This window comes from Siphateles boraxobius, unplaced genomic scaffold, assembly GCF_051911475.1.
Source record: "Siphateles boraxobius isolate OS27281-9 unplaced genomic scaffold, OSU_SipBor_1 130, whole genome shotgun sequence".
NCBI lineage: Eukaryota > Metazoa > Chordata > Actinopteri > Cypriniformes > Leuciscidae > Siphateles > Siphateles boraxobius.
The window spans coordinates 36,912,192-36,917,531 of record NW_027508734.1 but is presented as its reverse complement, the minus strand read 5'-3'; positions in this window follow the sequence as shown (position 1 = coordinate 36,917,531).

Here is a 5,340-nt window from a genome sequence, read left to right as displayed (position 1 = left end):
TTGCTCCCGCGAGCGGGGGTTCAACATCTACACCGACCAGAATGTGAATTTTATGTAAGTCGTTCTGTGTAGATTCAATAACTCTTGTAAAAGCCCATTGGCTTGCCATTTCATCTATTACACTGTGGAAAATAAGGTATATTCGCCACAAGTTCAAAACCACAACACGGAGAAAGATTTGGCTGTTGAATAGCATCCAGGTATCTGTCACGACTCACGAGGCACATGTGTTTGTGTTTTTGTTCAGTTTTACATTACCTCCTTAAAAAAAGCTTATCATGTGGTCCATGTGCAGCTATGTCATGTCAAAGTAATGTCTTCTCAAATGCAGACATGTGCTCATATAAACGTCTTTGAAAAGAACAACATCTATCACTAATCGAGGGGATTTCAAACAGAAATAGTCCATTAATGTAAGTGTGCTGTAAGTGTATAGTCCTCACCACAACAATCTAATATCTTCTGCAGTGTAGCCACTAAAACTTAATGAATCAAGCAATGTTCGAACCACAGACATCATAGCATGTTTTTTTAATAGACATTTATCATTGTGTTGTATTCTGTTTCACACTGAAATCAATATAAATAACTGTGTTTGAGGTCCCTTCGACTGATGAGCTGCCACTGTCAATAAACACTCCCTCATAGCTCTCAAAGTACCATCAAGTTTTTGCCACAGTTCTATAATGTACAAAAAAAGGTTGAAATAATTTAAAAAATGAACATATAATAAAATGAGTAGTAGTATATCGGTTCCATCACAAAATGTTTGCAACTGACACTAAGACTTTTATGTATATGTACACTTTGAAACATCAATTTAATGTAGAATCAACAAAAAGAAAGTATAATTTAAATAATATTTGTTTATTGCCATCTTTGTAGTAGTTTTACAGACTTTCAGCTGTTTGCAATGAACAAATCAAACAAAAGTAATTGAAATAGTTCAACACAACAAAAGTTTCAAGTGGTTTCCCCAAATTCAACTGATAATCCCATGAATAGAATCCTTCACAACAGCACAAATCTGCAAAACAGGTGTTGTCTCAAGCACACCTAATGCAACTAATCAAGGGCTTAATTAGTTGCACCAGGTGTGCATGAGTTAGAACACATGAAATATCTGAACTGGCTAGGTTTGTTGAGTGCCACGTTTGACTGCATGTTAGAGATATGGTCAAAAGTCAAAAGAAAGGTCCAAAAAGTTAAGAGAAGACATCATCCCCCTTCACAAACAAGGAACAGGATACAAAAAGATAGCGATGGCACTAAATGTTCCTAGAGACAACTTTGGAAGCATAATTTGCAAGTTCAAAGAAACATTAACAGTGTTAACACCACCTGGACAGGGCAGAAAAAGGAAGCTATCAAAACTGGAACAAAACTGGAACTTTTCTCCCTATGGATCAGCGTTATGTCTGGAGAAAGAAGAATGAAGCATATGCTGAAAAGAACACTGTCTACAGTTAAGCATGGTGGTGCACGGTGATGCTCTGCGGCTGCTTTGCATCCTCTGGCACTGAAAACCTGCAGCGTGTAGACGGCAAGAATGATACATTGAAGTATATCAGGAAATCCAAGGAGAAAATGTCATGCCGTCAGTGAGAAAGCTGAAGCTTGGGCATCATTTGGACCTTCCAACAAGACAATGATCCTAAACATACCTCAAATTCCACCTGGGCTTGGTTGCAGAAGTCCTGGAAGATTCTACAGTGGCCATCATATACCCCTTTTCCACCAAAAAAGAACTGGTTCGGAACTGGTGCTGGTTCAAAGTTAGTTCGGAGTTGGTTCAACTTGCGAACCTTCTCAGAACCGGTTTGTTTTCCGACTGACTAGAGTGCCCAGCGAACGACGTCGTTACGTCACTGTGTACGTCGCCATACAGAAACGCTAGCAAGTACATTATTTTGGGATTATCTCTAACTTGTGTACCATGAAGGCTTTAAAAACAATTGAAATAAGTAAGTCTTTTAATCTTTGCCTTTGATATGTAATAATTTCTGATTAGTTATGTACCTCTGTCTTGTGTCTTTTTTTACTTTCCGTTTATTTGTTCTATATTTTGACTGTTTTCTTCTTTGCTTACATAATGTTTTCAATAAAAAAATAAAATTTAAAAAAAGCTAGAAACGCTTGCGCCAACTTCAAGCATAATAATTACAATGTGGACTACATCGTGTTTCTGCAAATGTTTCTCCTGGCTTTGCGGTCATAAAATATGTTTAGGACACATAAACCCGCCTCCAGCCCCGCTGTAAGCATGACACGGTGGTAAAAGAACGGTTCTCTGGTTCTAGTCCAGCAAAGAGTTGGTGCCGCTTTGGAACCAGTTTTCCTGGCCGAGAACCGGTTCTTTGGCTGTCGAAACACAAAGAACCGGTTCGCGAGTAGGCACCGGCTCCGAACCGGCTCTCAAAATGCTTTGGTGGAAAAGGGGTAATAGTCACCTGACTTGAACCCCATTGAAAATCTGTGGTGGGATTTGCAGCACGCAAACCCAAGAATATTACTGAACTGGAGGCCATTGCTCATGAGGAACGGGCTCAGATTCCTCAGAAAGGCTGCCAGAAGCTAGTGTCTGGTTATACATCTCATTTGCAGCAGGCCATAACAGTAAAATGGTGTTCTACTAAGTACAAAAGGTGCTTGCCATGAGGGGATTGAATAATTTTGAGACTGCAGAGTACATTAACATTTGCATTTTTAATTGAATTTGGGGAAACCACTTGAAACATTTGTTGTGTTGAGCTAATTTAATTACTTTTGTGTTATTTGTTCATTCATTGCAAACAGCTGAAATTCTTTACATTTTGTGAATAAACCTGATTTGCAATAGAATAATTTTTTTTACAACTGAAGGCTTAACTTCAAGTGATCAGACAACTGTTTTTGTTTAACATTTATTTACAAAAATTAGGCCCACAAAATAAGATCAATCTTATAACAGCTTTTAATTTAAATATATATATATTTTTTTTTACCATCATCACTTCATAAACTTTATTTTGATGCTCCCCTTTAGACATTCTGTTGACTAGTAACTCTGCACCTACAAGTCAACTAACTCACACAATAGAATATTGTTTGAGTATTAAACTGTTAGGGATAATACTTTAACTCTTGTATTATTTTGCTGTTCAATTTGACCCAAAACACAAAATCGAGTTGTCGGAAATACTGGTTAACCTAGGACATTTTTTGAAATTTTGTGACAATTTCTCATTTAGGGTCCTGAACCTGCCTGCAAATTTTGGACATGCATGTGGTTTTATTAAGCATTAAATAATTCCAGTTGGTGTTTGTCCTTAAAACACTCTAAGTGCTCGAACTAAAATTTCATATCAATAAATGAACATGGTATGTTGAATTCATGATGTCACCGTGTTTGTGCTGTAATTTAAGTGTCCGTCTACAATTTTTAAAACTAAAATGTCTAGATGCTAAATATACACAGCTTTCAATTTCATACACGCACTGTTTGCTGTTATTCTCACTCAACTGTTGACACAATGTTCTCACACAAGATCACCTTCCAGGATTTCCCCCAGATGCTGATGGCATATTACTTCAACTCTGCACCCCTAGACCTTTAGACCCCCACCTCTTTTTCCTTGGCCCACCCCATAGTGAAGTCCATGTTTTTTTTCTTTTGTGCTCAGAGCCACAGCAAGAGAGAGCTATAGGCGCTGTGATTTATAAGTGGTTAGCTCACTAATTCTTGTCGGCCCAAGCAGGAGTCATGCATGTTTTGTTGGCAAAGGTGGTGTTCGTGCCGTATGCCTGGACACTTTTCTTACAGTCCCTCTTCTTTCTCAACACTAATTTATGGACAAAGTCAGCCATCCTCAGATACAGTGATCCTGACTAAAGCAGTGGCAGACATAATCTATACACTATGATATATACACTAGGAAACATTTATCCACAACAGGATGAGAAGAGGCTTCTGTATGAATGTTCCCTAAATGTCACCTGGATAAGGTTGTATTGGGATAAGGAGTAGCACACATACAGCCTGGCACAAATAAATACTACATTATAGTGAGGTCTAAGGCCTCGGGTCTTGAAGCCAATTTTCTTTTCATTTTCCATTTTTTTTTTGATGACCAAATGACATGCTTTTACCCATATCTGATATCTGCATATACACTATACACTTGTCGAAACAATCCATGGTAGACATACTGACCCCGATAAGCTTAGGCCGAAAAGTAAGTAAAAATGGCGCAGTTTGCAATGGATGAAGATGAAATGAGTTGACGTCTTTTGCCACCGTTCACTTTTTTATCAGATCATATCAGATTTATTTCCACATAGGAATAAGGCCTGAAACCGATCTGAGTGTGGTGTAGATTTTAATATTATTTTGATATTATAAAAAAATAATAATTAGTTTTTAACATAACTTTAAGATAATTTTGGTAACACTTTCTATGAAGCCTGCATGTTTATAATGAATTATAGCCCCATTTACACTTATTGATTACTGTTGTTTAAATATGTTTATAAGGACTCTTTAAGACCTATAATGAATTATCATGCATTTCATGTCACTTTTTTAACGTGCATGCTCATAATCCATTATACACTGATTTATAAGGATTAATTATTCAGTCGTATGTTCCCAAGATGCGGCCTGCATTGCTATAATGTTATTACATTGTAGTTACAATGACTTTTTAGAAATTCAGATATTTTTCTGTCAAATAAGTAAATATATTGATATTAATATCAGTGTTGTGTTTTATAAATACTTATTGTGAGTGATATAGTTACTAGCTTCTATAAATGCATTACTGATGGCTTTAAGTAAAGTTAAATCATAGGATCATAGGAAAGCAAATGTTAAGAAATCATGAAGATGTGCTTATTATACATTATACATTTTAAGTTGCTTATTTTTAAATGTAACTAATTAACAACAATTCCTGTAATATATATATATATATATATATATATATATATATATATATATATATATATATATATATATCAGGGGATTACGTCCCGATTAATCAACAATGATAAGCATTTATCGAGATCTGCGGGATCAGCCCTGTCATGAATTATTATGAAATTTAATGTATTTATACTATATTTGGTCCTATTTTGATAATACATTATGGCAGGATGACATTCACATTGATGACATTTTGACATTCAAGTTTTGAATTGTTATATGAAAAGCAGGCTGCATCTATATATAATCTTTTGTAACAACTAAAAAGTTTTTACTGTCACTTTTAACTAAATCATTGTATCATTGCTGATGCAAGTATGTATACATTTATTTTTTCTCTTTCTTGAAAACTTTGTCAGCTGCAACTTTCACACAAA